The sequence below is a fragment of the Solanum verrucosum genome, unplaced genomic scaffold, assembly GCF_900185275.1.
Source record: "Solanum verrucosum unplaced genomic scaffold, falcon-dt-bn FXZP01000078.1, whole genome shotgun sequence".
NCBI classification, from domain to species: domain Eukaryota; kingdom Viridiplantae; phylum Streptophyta; class Magnoliopsida; order Solanales; family Solanaceae; genus Solanum; species Solanum verrucosum.
Window position 1 is genome coordinate 1,511,563 of NW_026020150.1, and position 16,373 is coordinate 1,527,935.

Below are 16,373 nucleotides of genomic sequence, written 5' to 3' on the forward strand. Positions count from 1 at the left end.
AAATGTAGCCATGAAGGCATTGGTGAAGTTGTTGTATAATGTTGGAATATTGTATTATTGTGAATTGAGACCATGAAGGGCATTATATGAGTGCTATTATATTGTTGTATTATTATACACATATGAGGCAATATGTAAAGTCCTATATGAAGCTATTTGTAAAGTTTGTGTGAAGATGTTCTAATGGTATTAATGTGATATTGTATAAAGTGTTATTATGCTAATGTGAAAGCATGTTTCTCTTGAAATGTTGATATGTGGTGATGATGGACTATGATGAATCTTTATAAGATGATGTTGTAGGTCATATGCTAGACTTAATTATCTTGTCCTGTGTCATGAAAGCTTGATTATATATATGAATGTTTGGTTGGGCTATGACTTAGTAATGGAGCTGTTCCTATAAATGCTAAAAGAGGAATTCTAGGCCAAGACTTGAATTGGTAGACTCAAGCATAGTGCCTTTTTCATGAGTCTAGCTTTCCTAAGTAAATGTATAACCTTGAAGGATGGGCCTTAGGTTGATGTTCCCTTCTTAAGTGAAATGATAGACTTAGAGATGGATGGAGCCAGAACGGCATGAAAATCCTTATCTAAGAAAGTCAAATGAGCTATCCTTATGAACCTAGATTGGCTATGACTAAGAAATAGGGCCTTTCTTGGGAAGAGGTACTATGAATTGGTTGAACTAGAAAAAGAACCCTCTCTAGTACATATGTGATTGAATACTCTATGGAAACCAAGGCTAAGCACCGAGTGGATGTGGTTAGGATGGTGGCCTAGTTGAGCATGAGATTAAGCACAATGAACATCCTTGGACATCTCTTAAACCATGTGCCAACATGGGTTGCTTTTAGTTCTACCGTTGGCAAGTAGAACAACCTCCACGGAGTAGGATAGACTCCGGATTCCATACCTTGCTAGTGTGGTCTATGTCGGTTAAGGCCTATTTACATCATATGGGATGTGCACTCTAGTATTGGATAGGTTATATAACATGTAGGTAGCAGTATGGGATGATATCTACACATGGCACGAGTAGGCTTAGAAGATGCTAAAGTGAGTTCCCTAAGCCTTAGGGCTATTATGTGTTTGTCCTCTATATGCTTGTGTGTCTCTTAAATGGTTTTATAAAGAATGTTGACTTATAATCCTTTTAATATGTTTCATATTTCTCTTATATTAAGGAAATGAACTATTTAGCATGTTGTATTGAAAAGTAAAGGTTCTTGTCTATTGTGGTCTTGAGGAACACTTAGGTGTGCTTGAAGAGGTTGTATGGGCAACCACTTCATGTCTCACTTAGGTGTGTCTTAGGGTAACTTTAGATGGAAGTCCTAAGATCATGAAATGGTTTATTTGACTAATATGTTTATGTGTCGTATATTAGTAATAGTTATGCATGATGGCTTGTGATATGAAGCATGATAAGTGGTAAGTTCACGTTTGGTGGCCTTAGGATGATGCTTTAGTGTGGATGGTGGTATTGGACACTATCCATACATTGCACAAAGTGTTGTCCAATGGTTACTTGAGGTGGATGGTTTAAGGTGAAGGAATGGGTTATGTGTGTAGTATGTGCTAAAGTGGTTAATGACTTGTATGTTGGTTATGGTTGAGTATTGTGACTCTTATACTTGTATTTTCATGAAGTTTTACCAAATGGCATAAAGCACGATTCTCCAATAAATGTCCTTTTTTGCATGTTTTTGCATGGTTTCCATACTTAGTACTTAATTGTGCTAACCCCTTTTCTTTCCCTTTTGACTAAACTGCTGGGATTTGGAGATGTTGATATTCCATGGTTAATGGATAGGTTTCTGAGGTGTTTGAAGATGAAGACTTGGTGAGTCCTCATAGATTCGAGGACAATACCCAACATTTTCCTCATTATGTCTTTTTAGTATTGTTTTACTTGTGTATGGGCTTAGGCTCGAATGTTGTACTCTAAAGTATTAGATGGTTTTGAGACATCATTTATAAAGTTTGGAAAGTCTTCCGCTTGTTATTTAATGAAAGTATCTTCATGTGTGAAGAAAGTTTTTAATTTCTTATGGTTTTTAGTGTCTATGTGATGAATGAATGCTAAGAGGCTTGTATTAGACATCTGAGAGGTCGAGTACGCCGGTTGCGACTAGGGGGTGCCATCGGGTTGTGACAGTACGCATCATCCTCATAGTAGCATTCCTCAACAGGTGGTGGTGGATTCCTAGTCAAATAATTCACAACATTTACCTTTTCTGGAACTCCACTTACATGCTTCAATACCAACCCAAGTTCTGTCCTTATCTGAGACATCTCCTCACAAATGTCATCAAATGCAAAAGTGCTTCTTCTAGTGTCTGACTTTCGAGTGCTCCATGCTTTATTGTTTCGGGAAATCTTCTCCAGTTTCTCAGTGATCTCCTCAAAAGTGCACTCACCATATGATCCTCCAGTGATATTATCAAGCAAAGCTTTACCATTGTCATCCGGGCCTCTAAAGAAATACTACTTCAGTGACTCATCATCAATACAGTGACTCGGAACATTTCTTAGGAATGCAGTGAACCTATCTCATGAACTACTCACAGACTCTCCTGGTAGTGCCATGGAGTTATTAAGTTTATCTTTGTGGTTCAGCTTCTTGGACAATGGGTTGGCCATGAACACCTTGTGCAATTGGTCCCATGTATGAATTGAGTTGAATGGAAGCTCATAAAACCAGATCACAGCATCTCCGGTCAATGATAGAGGGATGACTCTAAACCCTATGATGTCCATATCCAACTCTAGTCTCCCTACACAACTCTTACAAACTCTCCTCAACTTGGCCATATGCCCATGTGGATCTTTCGAAGCCATACCAGCAAACAAACCCCTCGTTGTAAGCATATGCATCAGACTGCTAGTCACCACAAATGTATGCCCCGGAGGTAGTGGAGGGAGAACAATGGGTCCTTCTGATTCAACTGCATTAAACTCGACTTTCTAGTTATCACGCAGTCTTGGTTCTGGTGGGTCCTGCACCCTCAATGCATCTCCCAGTAGATTACCACCATGATCCTGAGTGTGCTCATTAACAACCCTAGGAGGCTGCAGCTCAACTCCATCACCTTCATTTCCTTCGATTGGATTGACTTGGACCCCTTGATTATTCATCTTTCGCAAAGTTTTGCTCAACTCTGGATCGTATGGGGTCAATGGTTCGCCTCAACTCCGTGTACTTGGCATACACTAGAGTAGAAACCTGTAGAAAACAAAAACAAAAGTAAACATAAAATTAGGAAATAATTGACTAAAGTTCAATAATGTAGTTAAACTTAATCTAAAAGCCTTACTCCCCGGCAATGACGCCAAAATTTTATACACTCAAATTACACTTCCCTAAATAAGTATAAGCGATCATTGTCAAATAAACAACCCAACTTGTAGATTGGGGTCGATACCACGAGGAAAATGGTTTAGACTTAAAATTAACTCACTATTATATTCGTTTAGTCAACTTATTTCCGAAACAAGTAAAGGGGAGGGGTTATGAAACAAATACTTGATTGTTATTAAGTAACAAGTGAGCAGGATTCAAATATTGTTGTTATTAATGAGAGAGAAACTAGGGTGTAAGTCTTCCCCATAAGCTCTTAACGCGGTAATCCTAATAATAGTAGTCCTTTCCTGGTGTATCACATGCAAAATGGTAAGATATGTATCCCTAAGTGATTGGTCCTCCAAATAGGGAATTTCACTTCGCACCTTGGTCCGACTATGTTTGTATAATTTACTAACCCTTACCTTTACCTCAGATTAGACATCACATCAATGTATGTCTTAGTTTTAACCCTCGCACTAATTGACATTAGACTATTAGATAGCATCACACTAAATCTATGTTGATAATTTTGTTCTTATTAACTACCTCCTTGGTTTGACCAGTAGCAACCAGGCGAGTTCTAACGCGTGCACTCGTTAAAAAGACTTCTAAGCGAAACAATTACCAATGTATGCATCAACACTATTTAAGAATTAATATGCTATTAGTCATACGCTTTTAATCGCTCATGGGTCCCACAACCCTAGTTGTGGATTTAGTTACTCATGCTTGGAAGAACACAATTCATATTTTTAGAAGAAGAATTCAGTAACTTACTTAATGACTAGAAGAAACTCATAATTTCCAATTGAAATTCAAAGCCAAAATCTTTATAAACCGAAATCCGAAAATCAAATTGCTAAAGTTTGCAAGTTAATTCACAAGAAAATACCAAGAACTAAAAGTAAACAATAATGTCTAACCCCCAAAAATGAGGTTTACATATCCTATTTATAGAAAAGTTTGTCCTAAACAAAAAGGAAACAAAATAAGGAAATAAAACTTCTGTACGCGGCTTCGATCGACGAGACTGACCTACGGACCGTCGTTAGACCTACGATTCATAGGTCCCTTCCGTAGCTTGATACTTAGAACTTTTCCCTAGAGGTTGGAAGCTTCAACTTTCATATAAAAAGGACCGGTGTGCAGTACGGACCATAGGTTGACCTACAGTCCGTGGATCCCCTTCTGTGACTCCACACTTGGAACTTTTCATCAGGTACTGGAACTCAAAATCTCTGATCTCATCGATGGATGTGCAGGATTACCCGTGGGTCGACCTACGCTCCGTCACTAGCCTCTGTGGTTCCACACTTAGTCAGACTTCCCTGATGATCATTCCACGCCAACCCATGATGGATCATGACTGGACCTACGATCCGTAGGTCACCTCCGTGGGTGGCTCCTTCTGCAGAATTTCAGTTGTCATCTCTCTCAACCTCGTCCAAGCCTATTTCCTGCAAATATAACACAATAAACATTAATTCTAATACAAAATGGCCCTATACACACAACTCTTAAGTGAAATGTATTAACAACATTGTAAAGTCATGATAAATCAACGCCCTATCGAGAGGAAACAATATACCTTGCCAAGGGTATAAAGGCATGATTGTTCGATGTATACGCTCATCGATAGGACCTAATATACCTTGCCAAGGGTATAAATGCATGAATGGTATTTTCACTAAAGCTGATGCCCAACAGAGGGGAAGGATAAACCTATGGGGCACAAAGTTCTGGACTATAAGGGTACGTTGAACCCTAGTCCAACTCTTTCTAAGCATATTCCCAACTGAAATGTGTATAAAACAACATAACTGAAATAATGAATAGCTAAATGTTCTAACATGCAAATCTGAGAATTTAACATTTAAATATTGAAAATGAAACATTCTTAATAGGAGCATGTATATCTGTTTATGTGACCTAGCTAGTGTAATTCATGAACTAAACGAATCTACACAACTAGGGTTCGGAATCTCATCTAAGGAACTTAGCAACAATGTTACGAAACAATGATAATCTCATTAAGAATACTATAACAGCTAAATTGCAACAATCATATAAAGTTCCAGAAACCCTAGGTATAAACAAGATAAAGGAAATCAAGAATCTGACAGAATACTAGGGACCTAGTGGATGAAAGGAACCCACTAGTGAAATCGCACATACCTGGTGACAAAATTCACCGAGAAATCCTTTGGATTACAAGGCTGAAACGTGAAGAACATCGCTGCTTGTTCTTGAAAGAAATTGGTGCCTCTTTCTCCTACTTTCGTTCTAATTTGGATGATATTTCGAGAATAAGGGTTCTCAGTATGTCAGACTAGGTTATTAGGCTTATTCTGAATAAAACAACGTAGTTTAGGCATCAAACGACATAGTTTAAGTGCCCAACACATAGGGGAAAGGACTAACACAACCCTAACTTAAGTCTGACAAAGCCTATTGTCACGACCCGAGCCCACACCCTGGACGTGGCCGACACTTGAGAGTCATTGTTGGTCCCCAAGCGAACCCTCATCCTGGCTGACTATAAGTGGAAGACAAACTCAAGCATACAAAGCTTAAAAATTGAATAAGTATTATTGAAATTCAAATACAAACCTTTAACTTAAATGAAAAACTCTAAATAAAAATAAAATCTTTAACTCGCCACAAAATAGGCAACTTAAGTCTTTAAAACATTTAACAAAATAAATTACCAGACTTCTAAAACTCTACTGTCTATCTATGAAGCCTCTAACTAACAAAGATCGAAATCAGGACAAGACCCACGACATCCTAACAACTGATATAACTGAAAGTACTAGTGGAACCCTTCGAAAGCAAGTAGGCTTACCAAAGCTAACTCAAACTGCATGTGGTATCAACGAAACGCATGTTGATGATCTTGAGTACCTGTATCTTCATCATGAAATGATGCCAGCCAAATGGCTCAGTACATGGAATGTACGAGCATGTAAGGGGAATTCCAAAGCATAAATAAGCTTGAACTTGATAAAAAGGAAACATATTTACGTCCTCCCAACTCACTCAACTAAACTCAACTCAAGAATAAGATACTCAACTCAAGGTATGATACTCAACTCAAAGGTATACTCAAGGATACTCAAAACTACTCATACTTACTCAACTCAGAAGTACTCAAGAATGATATACCTAACTCAGTAAGAAGGTTCTCAACTCAGTGAAACATAGCTCAACTCAAGATAAAGCAATAATAAAAGATGCAATATATGGAAAACATTTAAAACAGTAGATATCAACTCAATGTATTGAAGAGTACAATAAGAACTCAATTTGTATATAATAAAATATAACACAACTTTGTGGGAGTTTCTCTAATCGACAACCATCACTATGAGCTATGTGATAATACATCGTCTTGCCCACGCTGCCAGAACTGTCCTATAACTTGTCGGGATATAGAACGTCTCAACTAAGTGGATCCACTAGTCTATGCTAAAAAGCATTAAGGAATCGTCTAAAAAGTATGACATTTTCTACCCACGTTGGCTACATGGTTTATGGAGACTTGAGTTATCTGAACTCGTCCCCTTATTGGTGCTCAATACTACTCTCGAAAATATACTCAGCTCATATGTTTAAAAACATAACTCTTTCTTTGTTTTGATATTGTTACTCAAACACTACCTTAAAAGCTCTCTGGGAAATCAGTGTTTGCACTGGATCCATGACCCTCTTCATATCCCATGACAATATACCTCTTTTGTGGCCAACCTTGTGAGATGTGTGAACTTTGCTTGAACACCCTTTGAGTCTTATCCTTTTCTTGGAAGAAACTTGATGAAATTGTAACCCCTCTTTATCCATTCACCCATAATCCTCATGAAGTGTGGTTTGTTTGAATAGCCAACTTAGGCCAAAATCCTAAGTTAGGGGTGTGGTGAAAAGAGAAGGTAAATCAAGAAGTGCAAAAAAGTCCCCCTTGATCCATGGTTTTGAAAAATATGGAACCCCCCCCCCCCCAATTAAAAAATGAGAAAAGAAGAATGAAAAAAGTTGTGAAAGTTGCAAAAGAAATGGGGTGTCCAGTATTCCATGAGAAGTTAATAATGGGGTGAATTTTGAGCATGAATGAGAATGTTGAAGAAAAGGAAAGAAAGTGATGTTTATACCACATTTCATGAGGATAACAACCACTGAGCCTAAATGACCATACATTTACACTCAGCCCCGTTACAAGCCTTAAAAAGACCTTTATTATCTTGAGTGAGCTAAAGCAAATGTTGATTGGAAAATAAGGGCAAACCTATGGGTGAAGTCATACACGTGTTCATCTTTGTGAGTGTGACAGTTTTATGTGATTTCGAAGCTATAAAGTGTTGAACAGTTGTGTGTGAATATGGAATCATCTTTGTTGTGAGGTCATTTGAGTACTTTTGTTAAGTTTGAACTTGCATTTGAAGAAAGTATTGTGAACTTGAGAATCTTTGATAATGGTGAGTCACAACTTGAATTTTTGAGTGCACAATTGGTCCTAGCATGAGTAAGTTGAATTTTGTTGTGTGCATTCATGATTGAGTCTTGTATAACACTGTTTGAGACATCCTTTTTGAACTGCTGAACTTGAGTTTTTACTTGAGGACAAGCAAAAGTTTAAGTTGGGGGTATTGATGAGTCCGAGATTATGGAAACTCAATTTGGTAACATTAATCAATGTGACATACAAATAGCTCCCACGGGCCTCAACTCCGTGGAGTCACGGGGTGCTCCACGTAAGCCAAAAGTTGTACAAAATTACAAAAAAAATGAGTTTAGGGGGTTAATAGGACCTTAGTTTAGTTAAAATCTATCTCTGGAATTTTTATCATAATCTAGGGGGGTACTTGTGCCTTATCCCTATCAAAATAAAAGGAATAATACATAAATATGTCATTTAACTTGCCTTTAGTTTGCATCTATACCCTCCAACTTTTGGTGTACACAAGTAGACACTTTTAATTTTTAAGAAGCTGAAAAAGTAGAGACATGCGTCGTACGTGGCATAATAGATGTAGGGTACCTCGTTGGTCGTGAATTTCCACGTATAACGCCAAGTAGGACATGTGTATCTTTGAAATGACCCAAAAGGTTCTTAAAAATGTGTTTCGGAAGTTACCGGAAACTTGTTTAGCTATATAAAAAAAATCTGTTTTGTTTTTCAAAAATCCGACTTCATATTCTTGTTTAGGGGGTCAAATTGAGTGGGTAATGGGTCTAACCCAAATTTTAGAGCAACAGTATCAAAATCCGAAATTTCCAAGTGAAGCCTTTTTCGAGGGTCTACTTTGGAGGGTCATATCTCCTAGAACACAAATAATTGGGTGGCCCATAACATATCCATGGAAAGCCCTTGGAGTTAGCTACCTAACGCACTTCGTTTCATCTCATTCGGAGTTCGGACGAAGAAGTTATGCCCATTTTCGTAAAAATCTGTCCGGCAGGAAATGCAATTTCCAGTGAGCGTTTTTACTGTTCACCCGCCTCATTTTTTTTTCTAAGTGTTGGACCATTTTTCCGAAGGGCATATGTTATTTCCTATATACCATTAGTTCAATTCCCATCTCTAAAACATTTCCCAAAACACCTCTCCCATACTTAGACACATTTTCTCTCAAGTTCTCTCAAGAACCCTAATCCATAACCTTCCTCAAGATTGAAGAGACTCTTGCTCCAAGTTCCAAGCTTCCATTGAAGACACTCTCAAGACCTTCATAAGAACTCAAGGTATGTGGTGTTGAACTCATGGGTCCTTCCACCCATAGTGCCTAGACTCCATTCTACTCACTAATTCATGGTTTAAGTTAAGATTCATAAATTAGTCTTGTTCTTTGTAATAATTTCCTGCACATTGAATTTTAAACATGAAAAGTGATTGTTTTGAGCATGTTGTGACTCTAGAACTTGAATCTAAATTTGGAATGGATGTGGAGATTTTCATGTGGTATTGTGGGTGTTAAAAGGTGTTGTTGTAGGTTGTTCACTGGTTTGGCTGCATAATTACTACCCTATTTTCCATGCTCTTTGATTCCATTACATGCCTTCAAGGTGTTTGACAAAATGTCCAACTATGGAGAATTGATGAATCGATGCTTTAAAGCTTGAGTTATGAGATGTATGGCAATCCAGAGATGTGTTGATGACAAACTAAGCTTGTGTATATGTTCATTCCATACGTGAGATTGCATTAGAGCCTAATGGGAATTTCCTATATAAAGTGTTGCATGACCAAGCCCGGTCCGGGGGAAAAGAACCGGACAACCATGTGAGAGGTTTATATCTCACCACCTAGGATGTTTGGGGTGTGACCAACATCAACCATGTGAGAGGTTTATATCTCACCACCTAGGATGCTTGGGGTGTGACCAACATCAACCATGTGAGGGGTTTATACCTTGCCACCAGGGTGTCCGGGTGTGAACGGCATCCCTCATCCTAAGTTGGGGTTATAGATTGGTTGGATCATGCATACACATATGATATCTACTATTAGTATAGATTTACTTAAACATGTTTTGACTTCACTTTGATCATGCATCCTCATATTGTTATTCATAATGCCTATGAAACTATTTCTTGTATTTCGATTGTGTCCTTGTCTATTGTTGTGTTGCACCCCGCATACATAGTACATTCCAAGTACTAACGCATATTTTGCCTACATGATGTCACCATGTAGGGACCGGAGCTACTCTTGATCCTTCTCTCCATTCACGTGGCTAGTACGGTGCTTATCCGAGTTTGTTGGTGAGTCCTCAATGATTCGAGGGCTATGTTATGTTTCCTACTCCTATGTTTTGAGACTTTAACTTGCAATTGTATTTTGACTATGAGGGGAGCTGGTAGTATGTCATGGCCCCCGTCCTATCTATGTATGTAGAGGTGTGCGTTGGACAAGTATTTTGTAAATGAGCTTGACTCTTGTTCTATGATGTCATTTTGAAATGGTTTGCCCTTAGTCCCTATTTCCCATTAATTAATGTTGATTGTACTTCCGCGACCGATGAAGTGTGATGACAAGTTTGAGAGGCTTGTTTGGGGTTCCTTCGGGTTCCTCATTCGCCATGTCACGTCTAGGCCCTAGGCTTGGGTCGTGACAAGAGCATCCTTCACCCTTTTTGGTTCCACCATAGACACGAATGCTTGGAAAGCACATAGATTTTTCAAGCTTGACCTGGTGGTGATTCCAGAAGTCAAGTCTGTAAGAACGTTATCGATGGGATGAGATCCTTGATACTTGTAGCTTTTTACAGTCAACCCTTGAGAGGTTTCAGTATTATCTGTAGCATTTTGTTCTTCAAAGTGACCAGTGTCTTGACTTATTGTTCCCCCTGACTGTATGCTTGCTGATTGTTCGACAGAGGGAGCAGGTTGCTCAACTTGTTCCTGACTGTACTCCTCAATTTCACTGTCACCCTGCATGTTAGTCTCAAACATAGAGCAATTTTCATCAAAGACAACATGCACACTTTCTTCAATACATTTTGTTCTTTTATTCAATACCCTATGTGCTTTACTATGTGGTGAATACCCTAAGAAGATTCCCTCATCACTTTTTGCATCGAACTTACCAAGGTTATTTTTACCATTATTATGAACATAGCATCTACAACCAAAAGTTCTAAGGTGAGAGATATTTGGTTTTCTACCTTTGAGTAATTCATAGGGAATCTTCTCTAAGATGGGACATGTCATGCACCTATTTATAATATAACATGCAGTACTGATGGCTTCAGCCTAGAGATTTTTTTCAAGATTATTAGCAATCATCATTGTTCTAACCATGTCTTCTAAAGTCCTATTTTTCCTTTCAACTACTCCGTTTTGTTGAGGAGTTCGAGGAGCAGAGAAATTATGATCTATACCATTTGATGAAGAGAGTTCTAGGAATTTTGCATTTTCAAATTTTGTTCCATGATCAGATCTCATGGAAATCAAGGATAGTCCTAGAGTTTTCTCTATTTTCTTGATAAAAATAGAAAAGATCTCAAAGGACTCTTCTTTAGAAGCTAAGAATAATGTCCAAGTAAATCTAGAAAAATCATCTACAATGACAAAGACATACCTCTTACCTCCTCTACTTCTTACTCTCATAGGTCCACATAGGTCCATATGAATCAGTTCAAGGCATTTGGTTGTACTTACCTGATTCTTTGGCGTGAATGATGATCTCCCTTGCTTCCCCCTTACACATGCACCACAAACACTATCATTTTTGAATTTTTTTTTAGGTAAGCCTAAAACCATCTCCTTTTTATAAAAGTTTGTTTATTTGTTTCAATCTTGCATGCCCAAGTCTTTTGTGCCATAGTAAGGGATCATTAGCAATTGTACTGAGGCACTTTAGAGTAGTGCTAGGCATTCCCATGATATCAGCTTTGTACACATTTCTGTGTCTTTTGGCAGTTAAGATAACCTCTTTTGTGTCTAGCTTCTCAACCCTGCAACCTTCGGAAGTAAAAATTACTTTATTACCTTTGTCACACAGTTGAGAGATGTTGAGAAGATTATGCTTTAACCCATCCACATGATATATTTCCTCCAATGCTTTGGATTCAGTCTTTCCAATTTTTTCAACTCTTACAATTGTCCCTTTCTTTCCATCTCCAAATGAAACATTTCCTCCTTTGAATGCAGTGAGTGAAAGGAATTTATGTTTGTTACCGGTCATATGCCTTGAACAAGCACTATCCATGTACCAGTGCTTGCTTCCTTTCACTTTTACCTGCAAACATTTAAAAGTTAGTTTTAGGAACCCAGACAAGTTTGGGTCCTTTTCGATGACAGAAGGGGTAAATAAGATTTCTTTTTGCCCATTTTGGCAGCCAATTGTTGTTTCTAGTTCTCTGTTTGGTTTTAACATTATTTGTTTCTATTCCAACATTTTTGTTTCTATAATTTCTAGCCACAGGACATTCAGTAGTTGAGTGCCCAAGTTTGCCACAAAAATAGCACAAGTCAGTTGCAACAATCTTGTCATTATGAAAACCAATGCCTGCTCTCTCATTGTGATTTCTCTCACTCAATTGATTGACAATTCTAAATGAGCGAGTCCATCTATTTACCCTCTCAAGCTTTACTTTTATCTGAGTGATTTCTATATTTAGTTTCCTCACCTTTTCTTTTTCAAAAAAATAATCATTTTTGCATTTTTTTCAACTCTTTTTACAGGTTTTCTTCAGTTTCACTCATTTTTCCTTTTCCTTTTTCAGTTATTGTCATCCTTAAGATTTCAGATTTTAGATTTTAGATCTAGGTTGGATGACTCAAGTTTTTCAACATGTTTCTTCAGACAACTATTTTGTTTATCAGTTACGGTTTTATCATCATTGAGTTCCATGTACTCAAATTTTTGATCTGCAAAGGGTTTAAACAGCTGATCTCTTTCACATGTTAATTCTTCAAAGTCATCAATTAACCCATTCATCAATCCGATTAATTTAATTTTTGAAAATAGATGCAGTTTTTCTTTAAGATCAATGATACTAACCTCAGAGTCATCATCTTCACCGTCTGAATCTCCTAGAGCCATGAATGTTGTTTCATCTATTTCTTCGTCATCAGATTCTCCATTTCCTGAGCCCCAAGCAGCTACCATTGCATATTCCTCTTTTTTCTTTGAATTCATTTCCTTTTCTATTCTTTCTTTCCTCCGGTTAGCTTCCCATTATAGACAGTCCTTAACATGATGATCAGTTTTTCCACACTTGTAGCATCCATTTTGAGATTTATCATTTATCCACCTTTTTTGATTTGTTTCCTTCTTTTCATTTCCTTTACCCTTTTTGAGATACTTCTTAAAGCTTCTTGCCAGGAATGCCATTTGATCTTCATCGTGCTCAGAATCTTCTTCATCAAAAACTTTCAGGGCTAGAGTTTTTTCGCTAAGCATCTCTTCCTTTTTTAACTCATCCATGTTCATCTCATAAGTTCTGAGATTTCCCACAAGTTCATCAAGTGTCATGATTGAGATGTCTTTAGCTTCTCTTATGGCAGTTACTTTTACATCCCATTTGTTTTCATGAAGGATCTTTAGCACCTTGTCAACATGTTCTTCAGTAGTGAGAACTTTTCCTAGTGATGACAACTCATTCATCAACTTAGTAAGTCTAGTAATCATTTCTAACAGAGCCTCACCTTCCTTCATCTTGAATGTTTCATATTCAATAAATAGCATGGCTACTCTGAATTTCCTCACCTGACTTGTTCCTTCATGAGCATTTACTAGTGCATCCCAAATTTGTTTTGCAGTAGTACAGTTAGAAATTATGTTGTACTCATCTGGTCCAAGACCACAAACAAGAATGTTTTTGGTCTTAGTGTTTTTCATGAGAGCTGTTAAACCTTCCGCAGTGAAGTCAATCCTAACCTTTGGTACTTGAACTCCTTCAATAGTCTTCATAGGAATAGTAGGTCCCATAGTTATCCTATCCCACATTTTGTAATCATCCGCTTGAATGAAGTCAGCCATGCGTGCTTTCCACCAGCCAAAGTGAGACCCATTGAACATTAGGGTTCTGACAGTTGATTGTCCTTCGCTGTGACCAATAGGTGGTGCAGAATTCATCTCGATCTTTTATCTTAGGTGTTACTCTGTATAATATAACCTGCTCTGGTACCAATTAATATTCCATATGACCTAGATTGTTTTACGTTTACTAAACTTTACTTAGATTAACCAAGTTGCCTATAGTTTATCTAACCTAAAGATCAACTACTTAATCTCAATTCTACCACAAACCTCCAAGGTATGTGTTCCCAGTGTCTTCGAGTTGCCCTCAACTTGAAGACTAAAATCCTAATATCAGTTTATAAATTACTGATCTAGAAAATATAAAAATCACAAATACTAAGAATACTTCCTAGATCTATTCTTCAGTATTCTTTGATCAGCAGCACTTTGGAAATCAATCTCTCAATTGTTTTGCTCTATGACTGCGTGAATATAATGGACGCCTCTTCTCCTATTTATGTTTTTGCTTTCTTGAAGTCTTGTACTCCTTCAGTAACTATTCTTTTGTTCCATAATTCTATCTTATTTAGAGTTCTTCTTGTAATGAAACTCTTCTATAAAATAGAAGTCCTCCTTGAAACAGTTTCTCCTGAGATGACTTTGCCAACGTGTTCCATGCATTTCGTCATTTATCAAAACAATGCTTATCCCAACACAATCCCTCTCCAGACCCTTCCTCCTCTCCTGGCGCATCTCACGGTAGAGCATCTCAACCTCCATAGCAGTGTTGGGTGGAACCAGAGGGTGCTAGAAAAGGAACGTCCCAACCTCCTCCGGATGGTCGGTAGGTCCTTCACCACCTGTGCACCTGATAGTGGGGGCTGGAACTAGGTGGGAAGAGTGTCGTCGCCTGCACCATCTTCACATCCCTCATCATACGCCTCCACAGCCACCTGACTACTGCTAGCCATGTCCGTCCTCCTCCTCTTGATCTTAGAAGTAGAGTCTTGCGTAACTAAAAGAGGGTGAAAGGGGTGATCTATAGGAAATACCTCCTCAGTGTCCAAGAGTGGCACCCCCTCCCTCTTGCACATTACAGTCACCAGCCTAGGAAGGAAAAATGCCTTGTTGTTGCCCCGGTAGAACACCTTCAAATCAGAGATGATATGTGCTCCCACATTGAGTCCAATGCCATGTATGGCACACGCCATGACCAAACCCAGAGGAAATTTCACGTCGGTGCAGTTGCCCAATGGGCGAATCCTCATGGTAACCATGTGTAGCGACCTCTTAACATTCGGTGACCAGTTAGCACTGGTGATGCCCTCTGTAGTGGCCCAATAGACCTGGTTTCGATGCGCAGGCTCAATAAGTGTATCCTTTAGACAGCCCAAATTCATCTCCCTCAGCTTGTCCTTGTACTCGGTGTTAGGGACCTCTGGCACCTCGAGCACATCATTTATGTAGGAAGCATTAGGGGGATGTCAACCCCCCGGATGCGGATGGTAGGGTGAGTGTCATCCCAGCGGACGGTGGGTAGGATGGCATAGAACTCCCTCACCCATGTAGAACGCACAACAGGGGGAGTTTCGGTCAGTGAGACCCTGACAAACTCTATAAGACAAGAATATAAGGCACGCGCTTTCCACTCTAGGTCAAGTAAATAGAAGCCCCTCTGACAGCAAAATTTGTTATTCCTATAGTCGTGAGGCCTTTCTCGACTAGCACTATCGGGGAATCGAACGAAGGGTTGATTTTCCTCGTGAAGACCAGCCATTTAGATAAGCCTGCAAAAATTTGGAAAACATACACATTAGAAATCCGTGGGATTAAACAATGTTGGATAGGAAAAGGAAATTTTCTAATTTAAGTGGCAAGGGGCCACTGCCCCACAACGTCCCGCCACAGTGGCCCAAATCCCGCCATAGCAGGATAAGGGAGGCCGTCATAGTAGGATGAAGGCCACCAAAGTGACCTTCATCTGGGATGAACTCCAGGCGCGATCATGACGCCTCTTCGTCCCAAAACTCTCGTTTTCAATAGAATTTCAGCAAATCAGAGTCTATAAAGTACCCAGTACCTTAATATGCAATTATTTTTGCAATATAACCCCTAAATGATGTCCGAATCTGAGTTTTACACCAAGAAACTATCCAACTTCCCCCCATCCATTTTAAAACCATTTTGACAATATTTTCACGAAATCCTTAAGCCCATAACGTTGTGGAGACGTTCGGGACATAAAGGGAGTGTCCATGCTACGGTTTTCTAACAAATCAAGAAACCTATGTTCATTTTAAAAAACTACCAAAAAACCATTCTTATTCAATCAATTATAGTCATGTAATCGTAGTTAAGTAAGTAATGAAGTAATTACAATGAGGAGCAAGAACATTACCTTGATTTTCATGACCGAAGAGAAGTGTTTGAGAGAGTTTTTGAGAAGTTTTGAGTGAGAAAGAATGAAATGGGAAATTCTTTCCCTTTCCCTCCACTATATTGCTTGCGATCTCCTGCTACGGTGGGAGATGTCCCACCTCAGCGGCCCCGCTTCAGTGGAAA